Genomic DNA, 13,345 nt, shown 5'->3' with positions numbered 1-13,345 from the left:
CCCACAAATTGTGTTATATTGTGTTAGGTGTGACCATGTCTTTTAGCATTTTGTGTTGGTTCGATTCTTTTTTTTTTTTGCACCATGACTAGGGATGGTTGTTTGCATTGGGTCATAAAAACAAACACTGCGCTTGATTTCATTCAAAGCATGATAAGTGGTCATAGAACTGAATTACTCATATTGTCCAAAAGATGGTGACAAAGCAGCAGCATACAAGTCCACATTTTAAATGAATTTAAATCTCCCTGCGGCCAGATTCCTTATTAAATTGAAGACGTAACCTGTCAGCTGTAGTTTGGACCCCCCTGCTCTAGGCCAATGATTCTCATACTGTTGCAATGGTACGCGGGCTATATGTAGTGCTAAGCCAAAGAAGTCTGTGAATATGTACTGTATATGGAGTATCATTGTTGGTGATGTTTTTGCACTGTGTGTAATTTTACAGTGGCCCTAAAAATCGCATCTTAAACAATACTTAGGCTTACCACGCTACTATATTTTAATATTGGTCATTACGGTGGTACTTGGAAAGCCAAGTGTTTATTATCGGTTGTGCTTGGTGAAAAATGTTTGAGAACCACTGCCTTTGAGGTGGTTTGAGACGGGCCCGATTTGTTTCATAAATGCTAAGCTAACTTCAGTTACGTTAAAAAGGCAAAAGTATTAGATTAGTTACAACAGTCAAAACCAGCGAAGTCTGAGGCCATGTCCACACGAACACAGATACTTAATAAACGCATACTTATCTCTGCGTTTAGGTGTCTTGTCCACACGCAGACGCATACTTTTGTCTTTAAAAGCGCAGACTTTTACAAACGCTGGCCAAATTGTACAGTTCCAAAATTCTCCACTTAGCGTATGTGTGTACACGGCACACACTGAGACTTGTGATGACGTCACGGTTGTGCGCTGTCATTTCCAAGCTCAACAACACTGCCTTGCTGGCTTTAAACGTGCTCTATGATGACTTAATGTATGCTTGAACGTAAACATGCTGCTCTTTTCCATCCATCCATCCATTTTCTACCGCTTATTCCCTTTTGGGGTCGCGGGGGGCGCTGGAGCCTATCTCAGCTACAATCGGGCGGAAGGCGGGGTACACCCTGGACAAGTCTCCACCTCATCGCAGGGCCAACACAGATAGACAGACAACATTCACACTCACATCCACACACTAGGGCCAATTTAGTGTTGCCAATCAACCTATCCCCAGGTGCATGTCTTTGGAGGTGGGAGGAAGCCGGAGTACCCGGAGGGAACCCATGCACTTTTCACTCAACATTAATAAAAAAGACATCAAAATGGGCTTTGCGACACTCCCGCCGGCGCAAATGACAGTCAGCTGTTTTGATACGATCGCTGTGGAACTTCCACCTGATGGGACAACTTTGACAAGCAAGACTTTTTGCTTTTTGTCATAAGAAAGATGCCACATCATCTTATGTTTTTAGTCCTCGTTTAACGACAAATCATGAAGTTAACTTACGTGTCTTGCTTCCATTTTTGTTGATGCTCGCACGTAAAAAGCAACTAAAAAAAAAACATGATGTAGCGTCTTCCATGTAGTGTGTACTGATGTTAAAGACAATATACACTTCATTACACATATACCATATCACTATATTCATGACTAAATGCTTTATAATTCCATGAGAGTTTTGCAGCAGCACACGCACGTCCGTGTGCTTTATATAGAAACTTAAACATGCAAAATGGTTTCCTTGGCTTGTTAGTGCGTGCTGATTTTAGAAATAATGTACACTTCACTGCACATGTAATAAATCACCATGTTGGTGAACATGTTATAATTCTATGAGTGTTGGGTTTCAGCAGCAAAGGCGTGCTTTCGCTCTTTAATAATGTTCCCATGATTCTGTGTGTACGTGCAGGCTGGTTTTAAAGATAATGTACATGTCATTGTACGTCTAAAGTAGGGCTGGGCGATATGGCCTTTTTTAATATCTCAATATTTTTAGGCCATGTCACGATACACAATATTTATTTCGATATTTTGCCTTAGCCTTGAATGAACACTTGATGCATATAATCACAGCAGTATGATGATTCTATGTGTCTACATTAAAACATTCTTCTTCATACTGCATTAATATATGCTCATTTTAAACTTCCATGCAGAGAGGGAAATCACAACTAAGTCAATTGACCAAAACTGTATTTATTAAACAGTTATTAAGCAGTGGCACAAACATTCATGTCATTTCAAAACAGAAAGTGCAAGATTGTCAGAGACATTTTAAAACAAGCTATTAGTGCACTTTTGTGCATGATGTCACTAATATGACAAATCAAAACAACACTAAATTACAGTGCACTTTTTGTACAGAACACCACTACAATAGTTTAAAACAAATAAAGTGCACTTTTGTGCATGATGTCACAAGATATTTCAATAACAGCCAAATAAAAATGAGCTGCATAATAGGAAATCAAATTGTGTACGTTCTTCGCTATTTGGTAGGTTCCGGCGGACGTTATCTCCTTATGTCGTGGACTATTTTTTTCATACGGTGTTGATGTGAAAATGGTTGCCTCGGCATTTTGTTGGTGTGGCACCGAACAGAGATGTTGACATGCGGAGTAAGCACTCTTCATTCTCTAGCAGGTGACTTTTCAAATGATGCTACATATTAGCAGTAATGCTACTTTTTGTAGCAACACTTTTGCCCCACACTTGACAAATTACCGTTGTCTGTTCGACATATTCCCACTTGAAGCCAAACCACAGCCTGTGCTGATTTTCTTGGGAATTAATTCTTCCTTCATTTGTTACCAGATTCGCACCTTCTTTCTCTCGTATTACCACTCGCACCACAGCTAACGTTATCCATGCTGCTACCTCTCTGCGCCGTGAGGGTGTATGCATATGTGACGTATGTAAGCAGGTGCGCTTGTTTTAAGCCTCTGTGAGGAGAGACTAGAAAGAGTGAGAAGAGCCTGTAGTGTAATGCCCGCAGCTAAAAGCAACTGCCTGAGAACGTATACTCGAATATCACGATATAGTCATTTTCTCTATCGCACAGAGACAAACCCACGATATATCGAGTATATCGATATATCGCCCAGCCCTAGTCTAAAGTATATCAAAATAAACATAATAGGAGGTGTAATGCCACCAACTCAGCTATTGCTGCTTTTTTCAGGCTTCTGATTGGACAAAATGTGCATGACAGCAGGTGTATGTGTTTGTGTATAGACATAGACACTTTTGAAACTACACTTGTGTGGATGGAGATTGTTTTAACCCCAAATATGTGTTTTTGAAACTCTATGTTCTTGTGAACATGGCCTCATACTGTTGCAATGGTACGCGGGCTATATGTAGTGGTATGCCAAAGAAGTGTGTAAATATGTACTGTATATGGAGTATCATTGTTGGTGATGTTTTTGCATTGTGTGTAATTTTACAGTGGCCCTAAAAATGTTATCTTGTTAAATAAAACAATACTTAGGCTTACCACGCTACTATATTTTAATATTGGTCATTATGGCGGTACTTGAAGAGTCAAGTGTTTATTATTGGTGGTACTTGGTGAACAAAGTTTGAGAACCACTGCTCTAGACCAAAGGTTTGAGGTGGTTTGAAGCGGGCCCAAACATTTTTTTCATAAATGCTAAGCTAACTTCAGTTATGTTAAAAAGGCAAAAGTATTAGATTAGTTACAACTAGGACTGGGCGATATATCGAGTTTGGAAGATTAATCGATGTATTTCTAAACAAGATATGAATTAAGAAAATATGGTAATATCGATATAAATTATTTCACGTTAAAATTACCAAACGCCGCTTATTTGTTGTGTTCCTCCCCCCCGCTCCTCCTCCATGGGCTACTAAACCCCTCCCCTTCCTCCTTCCAAGACGTGCTTAATTGTATAAGAACATCCATGATTGGTTGGTTGTTTACTATGATGAGTCAGGATTGGTTAAGGACAGGCCAATCAGAGGCAAGATAGGACAGATCATCGAACCAGGAAGGGCAATAACAAAGTGCCTGCCTGCAAATGATTTTTTTTTATCTGAGTTTGATACATTTTGTATTATTCGCACAGCTATGTTATTAATTTTACGTAGAAAGAATATTTTTCTATTATATTTATGTTATGTAATTCTGTGCTACTTAAACAATTTATTTTCTGTGCTGTTAATACCCATCTTGACTAACTGGGTTAATAAAAGTGCCACTGACTGTTTACAGTACAGTTGTCATTCACTGAATCTCGCTCAAAAACGAATATATTTATAAGTATACTTTTACCGAAAAATATATCGAGATATACTTTTTCATCCATATCGCCCAGCCCTAGTTACAACAGTCAGAACAAGTGGAGCAACAAAATATGCTCCAGAGCATCAGTCATTTGGGGAGAAGGCAAGGCCCCAACCAACATTCAGACAAAGCCTGTGTCCTATTATAAACACCATATCAACTCCCCTTGTCAGTGGACCGACAAAAGAAACTGCAGCAACAACAATCCAAGGAAATATTGGTGGATTAGCCAGTATTTCTGCATTTATGGTTACAGAAGAGAGACAGATGTTGCTACAAAAGGAATGTGACAGGAAATAAGACAAAGGCCATTGACCAAGTCACTGGGTTTAACAGCAATTGATGAATAACTTAAAAACAGCAAACTAGCCTTGTCTCAAACTACTACACATAGGCATGTCTTCATGAGTAACGCCTGGTAACATCGACCAAGGCAAGAATCTGGGTTTTTTGGAAAACAAGAAGTACAAGGAGCTTTTGTGTTAAACAAGTCCTTACTTTCTATACTGTGTTCTTACAAAACAGTAGGCCCTCAGGTTAAGGGCATTTATTTAAAATATAGTACCATTCTTTATTTCTTTCTTTAGTTTATTTCGAACATGAACACACTTACAGCATAATACATCACACAATTTCATATCATTTCTCTATACATCACGTCCGAAAAGGAGTAGGAAGAAGCAAAGCTTATTTAATCCTACCCCTTTCCCACTTCGGAGTGTTTACAAATACATATGTTCATTTACTGACTTATTTTTGTAGCGCAATGACATCAGTGAATGATTAATACAGCAGTTCTTGTAATAGATTATTAAATCAGTCATGATAAACATACTGAGATTAAGAATATCCCATTTTCGATAAGGTTGAAGGTGTTTCTCATAATTCTTCTTTGTACTTTGTAAGAACTATTAATTTGAACAACCTCTTAAACTGGATCATATCTGTACAATGTTGAACTTCTTTACTTAATCCATCCCATAATTTAATTCCACATACTGATATGCTAAAGGTTTTTAGTGTTGTACGAGCATACAAATGTTTTAAATTAGTTTTTCCTGTAAGGTTATATTTCTCCTCTTTAGTTGAGAAGAGTTGTACATTCTTGGGTAGCAGGTTACAGTTTGCTTTGTACATACTGTTTGCAATTTTACCAAATAATTGAACTTCAATATTTTTGACTCAATAAATAGAGGGTTTGTATGTTCTCTATATCCAACATTAAGTATCAGTCTAATTGATCTTTTTTGTAACATAGTTTTAGTGAATGAAGCGCACATTTGTAGTTGTTTCCCCATATTTCTACACAATAACTCCGATATGGTAACACTAGTGAGCAGTAGAGAATATGAAGTGATTTCTGCATTTATGGTTAAAGAAGAGAGACAGATGGTGCTACAAAAGGAATGTGACAGGAAATAAGACAAAGGCCATTGACCAAGTCACTAGGGTTAACAGCAATTGATGAATAACTTAAAAACAGCAAACTAGCCTTGTCTCAAACTACTACACATAGGCATGACTTCATGAGTAACGCCTGGTAACATCTACCAAGGCAAGAATCTTGATTGGTTGGAAAACAAGAAGTGCAAGGAGCTTTTATGCAACACAAGTCCTTACTTTCTATATTGTGCTCTTAAAAAAACAGCAGGCCAGGTTAAGGGCATTTATTTAAAATACAGTACCATTAAAAGATAAATGTTTAGGCCAGACATGTAAATGCACAACAAATGATTGTTTTAACATCAACAAAAGAGGAGAAATATAACCATAGAGGACAATCTCATGTAAAACATTTGTATGCTCGTACAACACTTAAAACCTTTAACATATCTGTATGTGGAATTAAATTATGGAACGGATTAACCAAATAAATCAAACAAAGCACCAATATGATTCAGTTTAAGAGACTGTTCAAACTACAAGTGTTCTCAAACTACACAGAACAAAAATCATGATGAACATCTCTAACCCTTGTTTTTTCCTTTTTTATTGAGACAAAGATTATTTATCAGGGTTCGTACACCTTTTCCATTGCCAAAATTTAAGCACTTTTTAAGGACTTTCAAGACCAATCATCCATTTTTTTCAGTACCCTTCAAAAGGCGAAAACCATCAATCCATAGCCTTGTTGTTTGAGGTCACCAAATGCTGTCTGTAGGAAAAATACGGAAAATCTGCTAAAACATTGAACCAGCAGTTATCATTAACTGAATGGGGCATAAAAAATGAAGCAGTGTTTCAGTAGACTTTTTAATGTCATTGGAGTTTGCAAACTAGTCTCCATTTGTGTTGTTTTTCCAAATTTCTTGGTTGTTTTTCTTACTTACAGCACTCAATGACATCGAACAGCACGGATTGATTCACACAGTGTTTGTGCTTGTAAACTGCATAATGTGATATAAATACACGCACCCTCAAAATGTCAATTTCACTCATTAATCAACAAAACTGTTCCACATTAATATAAGGGTAATAAATTAAAGGAAAATATTGTGTTTGTTTCACAACACCTCAGTCACCTTTCATTAGGCATATCTAGCCTTATAACTGTGGCTATTATAACAAATAGATTTTTAGTTGAGGGAAGTTCTTAACATTATAATTTATCATTGACAAACGCTCGCTTTCTTCCTTTCATAGCTCGTAATAACTGTCCGTAATTAACATGTAATCTAGCGCTGATCTCACAGTTTAGGTCTAGCATGTACCAAAAGGTTAGAAAACAAAACTTTAGCTAACGTTAGTTAACTTGTAGGGCTAGTAATCTCTGTGGCTTACCTTTCATATGACTCGAGAGAGCCAACTCTCCCATTGCAAAAGGCTGGATTTCCTTTTTGCATACTTTGCCACGTTTTATCCAAAGTTTGTATTTTTCATTTTCCACCCAATGTTCATTAAAACGACAACCTCCCGGCATGATGGACTGATGCACCACTGTCCTCTTGGGGGCGTATATACGGCTCTGGCATGACAACAACCTAATGTAAGGGCTCGTGCAAAGCCAACAGATCAAGCGTGTAGCTTTCATTTTTATAATTAGCCTATTAAGTCGGACTGCCGAGAAATATGATGAACATTTCCAAGCACTTCACCCAAAACTCAAGCATTTTTCAAACCTTGACAACTAGAGATGTACGATAATATCGGACTGCCGATATTATCGGCCGATAAATGCTTTAAAATTTAATGTCGGAAATTATCGGTATCGGTTTCAAAAAGAAAAATGTATGACTTTTTAAAACGCCGCTGTGTACACAGACGTAGGGAGAAGTACAGAGCACCAATAAACCTTAAAGGCACTGCCTTTGCGTGCCGGCTTAATCACATAATTTCTACGGCTTTTCACACACACACAAGTGAATGCAAAGCATACTTGATCAACAGCCATACAGGTCACACTGAGGTTGGCCGTATAAACAACTTTAACACTGTTACAAATATGCGCCACACTGTGAACCCACACCAAACAAGAATGACAAACACATTTCGGGAGAACATCCGCACCGTAACACAACATAAACACAACAGAACAAATACCCAGAAACCCTTGCAGCACTAACTCTTCCGGGACGCTACAATATACACCCCCCGCCACCTCACCCCCCCGCCCCCGACCTCCTCATGCTCTCTCAAGCATGTCCCAAATTCCAAGCTACTGTTTTGAGGCATGTTAAAACAAATAATGCACTTTGTGACTTCAATAATAAATATGGCAGTGCCATGTTGGCATTTTTTTCCATAACTTGAGTTGATTTATTTTGAAAAACCTTGTTACATTGTTTAATGCATCCAAAATTAGGCATAATAATGTGTTAATTCCACGACTGTATATATCGGTATCGGTTGATAGTGTTAATATGTGCTCAATGTTTCCTTACCATTATTGCTATGTTGTCTATTACCATTGTTGGTATATTCATTATTCCTACATTGTTGATACAAATTATTGTTACAGTGTAATAATTATTGTTACCTGTGGTAATGCCACTATGATACATCTGTATTATAATCCTTGAACAAAGTAACAGTGAAACTCATGTGATTAATCACTGAATGGAGAACTGGGGGTGGGATTAAATAAATTATCTTCTTCCCACTCCCTTCAGGCAAAACTGGACAATCATGCATTACATATTATACATTACCTTTTGCACTGCATTAATTTATATTATGTGTTGTCAACTTTGTACTTTTTTATGTCATTGCCTGAAATAAAAAAATAAATGAAAAAAATAATATCGGTATCGGTAATTAAGAGTTGGACAATATTGGAATATCGAAAGTCAATGACTTCACTATAAAAGTGGATGACATTGTTATCACCAGGAAGGATGAGGTCTCCTACCTTGGTTCCATTCTAGAGGCTAATCTTTCCTGTGATAAAATGGCAACCAAGGTAATCAAAAAGGTCAACAGTCGAACGAGATTTCTCTATACCTTCAAATCTAGACTCCAAACATCCCAGAACAAGCTAGTCAGATTACTTCTAGACCTCCACCCCAGATCCCACCTCACTCCTACCCGCTTCTCCAAAGTGGGATGGCTCAGGGTGGAGGACAAAGTAAAACAACTTGCACTGAGCCTAGTCCATAAAATCCGCTACACCTCCCTGATATCGAAGTACATGTCAAACTACTTCCTTAACGTAAATGACCGACATAACCACAACACCAGGGGGAGCTCTACTAACCACGTTAAACCCAGATTCCAATCTAACAAAGGTCTTAACTCATTCTCTATCCTCCTTCAAAACCACAATAAAAGTACACCTCCAGGCAACTTCAACCCTAAACTAACACCCTCCCTGGATTTTTGTTAACAATCAAATGTAAACATCCATCCATCCATTTTCTACCGCTTATTCCCTTTGGGGTCGCGGGGGCGCTGGAGCCTATCTCAGCTACAATCGGGCGGAAGGCGGGGTACACCCTGGACAAGTCGCCACCTCATCGCAGGGCCAACACAGATAGACAGACAACATTCACACTCACATCCACACACTAGGGCCAATTTAGTGTTGCCAATCAACTTATCCCCAGGTGCATGTCTTTGGAGGTGGGAGGAAGCCGGAGTACCCGGAGGGAACCCACGCAGTCACGGGGAGAACATGCAAACTCCACACAGAAAGATCCCGAGCCCGGGATTGAACCCAAGACTACTCAGGACCTTCGTATTGTGAGGCAGATGCACTAACCCCTCTGCCACCGTGAAGCCCCAAAAAATGTAAACAATCAAATGCAGATATTTTTCTTATACCTTCTGATCTCTCTCTCTATGTCCACTACTTGCTGTACATATCCTACCAAGTCAGACCTACACTGTTTCAATATCCATTTCTCTGTTCTCAATTGTTGATGACTGATGATAACAACCAAAGCTAACCCCCCACCCTCCACACCCCGAATTGTAAATAATGTAAATAATTCAATGTATACACCCTGATGATTATCTTGTGTGATGACTGTATTATGACGATAATATATATGATTGTATATATCTGTATCATGAATCAATTTAAGTGGACCCCGACTTAAACAAGTTGAAAAACTTATTCGGGTGTTACCATTTAGTGGTCAATTGTACGGAATATGTACTTCACTGTGCAAACTACTAATAAAAGTTTCAATCAATCAATCAATCGGATATTGGAAAAAAAAAGCCATTATTATTGACAACACAACATTAAAATCCAAGCATTTTCAAGGTTCTTAAAGGGGAACATTATCACAATTTCAGAATGGTTAAAACCATTACAAATCATTTCCCAGTGGCTTACTATATTTTTCGACGTTTTTTTCAAAATGTTACCCATCACGCAATATCCCTAAAAAAAAGCTTCAAAGTGCCTGATTTTAACCATCGTTATAAACACCCGTCCATTTTCCTGTGACGTCACATAGTGATGCCAACACAAACAAACATGGCGGAAAGAACAGCAAGCTATAGCGACATTAGCTCGGATTCAGACTCGGATTTCAGCGGCTTAAGCGATTCAACAGATTACGAATGTATTGAAACGGATGGTTGTAGTGTGGAGGCAGGTAGCAAAAACGAAATTGAAGAAGAAACTGAAGCTATTGAGCCATATCGGTTTGAACCGTATGCAAGCGAAACCGACGAAAACGACATGACAGCCAGCGACACGGGAGAAAGCGAGGACGAATTCGGCGATCGCCTTCTAACCAACGATTGGTATGTGTTTGTTTGGCATTAAAGGAAACTAACAACTATGAACTGGGTTTACAGCATATGAAATACATTTGGCAACAACATGCACTTTGAGAGTGCAGACAGCCCAATTTTCATCAATTAATATATTCTGTAGACATACCCTCATCCGCGCTCTTTTCCTGAAAGCTGATCTGTCCAGTTTTGGAGTTGATGTCAGCAGGCCAGGGAAGCTAGGGTCTATAGGGGGTTTAGCTCGCTCGTCTGCGGGAACAAACTGCCACCATTGCTTGCCGTGCTACCGAGGTCCTTTGTCCCTGAATTGCTCACACACTCCGGCAGATTTAATGGGGGTCTGGCGGCAGATTTCTTTTACTTTATCGTTGGAAATGCATCTGCTTTGAGTGTCGCAGGATATCCACACATTCTTGCCATCTCTGTCGTAGCATTGCTTTCGTCGGTAAAGTGTGCGGAACAAACGTCCAATTTCTTGCCACTTTCGCATCTTTGGGCCACTGGTGCAACTTGAATCCGTCCCTGTTCGTGTTGTTACACCCTCCGACAACACACCGACGAGGCATGATGTCTCCAAGGTACGGAAAACAGTCGAAAAAACGGAAAATAACAGAGCTGATTTGACTCGGTGTTTGAGAAAATGGCGGATTGCTTCCCGATGTGACGCCACGTTGTGACGTCATCGCTCCGAGAGCGAATATTAGAAAGGCGTTTAATTCGCCAAAATTCACCCATTTAGAGTTCGGAAATCGGTTAAAAAAATATATGGTCTTTTTTCTGCAACATCAAGGTATATATTGACGCTTACATAGGTCTGGTGATAATATTCCCCTTTAAGCACCCGTACGAACCCTGATTTATGTATTTTAATATTTGTAAGCTTACTACGGTATATTATTTATATATTAGTTAGTTCACTGTTCTGTTACAGAGAACAAGGCAATGGGATACAATTGCTATGGTATGAAAAAGGGGTAGGATTAAAAAATAAGCTCTGCTTCTTCCTACTCCTTTTCGGACGCGCTGTAATGAACCAACTGGAATTGTGTGATGCATTACATTGTATCGTATGCATGTTCGACATAAACTGGAACTGAACTCGAAACCGAACTGAACATTTCCGCCGTGGAATAAATAAAAAAACGAAGCCCCCCCTTGCAGAAGTGAGCCACATCTGTTTGCACACCGCACAAAGAAAGGCAGCCTTACAGTGTTCGCTCGCCGTGCGACAAAACAACATTAACGCCACGTCTTGAAGCCAGGTTACTCGATCGGCTGTGGGATTCGAATCCCCACACTCCACGGTCAGAAAACAATGCAGGAAACACGGCCTTTAAGATCAGGAACGCGAATGATTAAATATGCTAGCTCGGGTTAGCATAGCTTGTAGCAGTTTGGGGTACGTTCGTTTTGTGTACTCTTGGCTTTCGCTTCGGAAAAGGACGATAGCCTCCTAGTGTGTGTGCCTGTAAATTGACGGACAAATTATACTCATAATATGCTTGTTTCGTCTAATTGTCTGGGTTGTGCGTGACTGTTACGACGTACTAAGTGGCGCTAGCTTACTACACGGACGTTAGCTCGCTGGTTTGTGGCAATAAACAAGTGGATATATTGTAATAACAATAACGACACGGATAACACTTGTTTGTATTTATATTTCAAACACCCAAGCGTAAGAAGGGAACACCGGCACAGCTCGGTATGAAAAACACGCGCTCCTAGGAGAGGCTGCCCAGGACGCATCCTAATACACGGCGAAAGCGCTGATGTGTCGCCTGCGTTTTCAACAATATTCGCTAATTTAACTCACCTTTTCTTGGCTTCGCTTCGTCCCAGTCCGAACTCCAAACGCCGCGGCAGACGTCGAACCTCGACTCGCGTCAAATCGACGGCAATGCGGGATTTTATCCAACTTATTCCCCGCTAGTTGTTTCCTCTACTTCCTTATTTTAGAAGGTGCCATTTTGAATGAATATTTCGCTGCTGTCGTCACGAGCTCAACCAGGGAACAGCCGAGAGGGAGGAAAGTCGACTAAAATAAAAAATATTATTCTTTATTTTTTATTTTTCATGATATCAACTGAATAAACATTGAAGACACGCAAAAACAAATAATGAAACGTCGAATAATATTGATAGCTGGAATCAATCCATCCATCCATCCATTTCCTAACGCTTGTCCCTTACCTGCATATATCTTCCTAAATCAGGGGTCACCAACCTTTTTCAAACCAAGAGCTACTTCTTGGGTACTGATTAATGCGAAAGGCTACCAGTTTGATACACACTTAAATAAATTGACAGAAATAGCCAATTTGCTCAATTTAACTCTATGTTATTCATTGGCGTTGTTAGGCCTATTTTAAGGGGGCTCAAGCCCCCCTAAAATATTCTTAAGCCCCCCTAAATAATTTGGTGTTGTTTTTTTTTTTTTACAAATACATGCCGACAGTCATTATAAAGTGGCCCGAATATGAGTTTAAATAAATAATCATATAACCTGTTATTATTCACTCGGTTTCCCCTCACTTCATAGCGTAAGGTAGAGAGCCCCTTGAGTGTGTCGGTATCCAATCCATTCAACTTATTCATATAGAAAATGCCCACATCACTCAAATTCCAGTCCGCATTTTCTCTGCGACCTTGCTTGCGGTCCTGCAGGTGTACAAAGCACATTCTCTTCCTTTACAATGAGTGAAGCGGCACAAAACCTTGTGTGTGCAATTGTAAATAATTTAGTTTTTAAGTTTTGTGTTTCTTGTAGAATCTATATAAAGTAATATACATTAGCCTATTGTTAAAATAATGAAAAAAACATCATTAAATATATTTGTTTATTGTTACATTAATAGCTGTTGTATTATTAT

General features: G+C 39.2%; 1 protein-coding gene across 2 annotated transcripts in view; it reads right to left on the bottom strand.

Moving 5' to 3' along the window:
• Nucleotides 1-12,457, bottom strand: part of sbno2b (strawberry notch homolog 2b) — a 221,084-nt gene extending 208,627 nt beyond the window's left edge. For both annotated transcript variants that reach the window (XM_061977838.2, XM_061977839.2), the window contains exon 1: nt 12,289-12,457. The gene's annotated coding sequence lies outside the window, so the exon portion shown is untranslated. The remainder of the gene's footprint in view (nt 1-12,288) is intronic.
• Between the last annotated feature and the right edge of the window lie 888 nt (nt 12,458-13,345).

This window comes from Nerophis lumbriciformis, linkage group LG18 (assembly GCF_033978685.3).
Source record: "Nerophis lumbriciformis linkage group LG18, RoL_Nlum_v2.1, whole genome shotgun sequence".
NCBI classification, from domain to species: Eukaryota; Metazoa; Chordata; class Actinopteri; order Syngnathiformes; family Syngnathidae; genus Nerophis; species Nerophis lumbriciformis.
The sequence above is the reverse complement of the archived record's forward strand: the minus strand, read 5'-3'. Positions and strand labels throughout refer to the sequence as shown.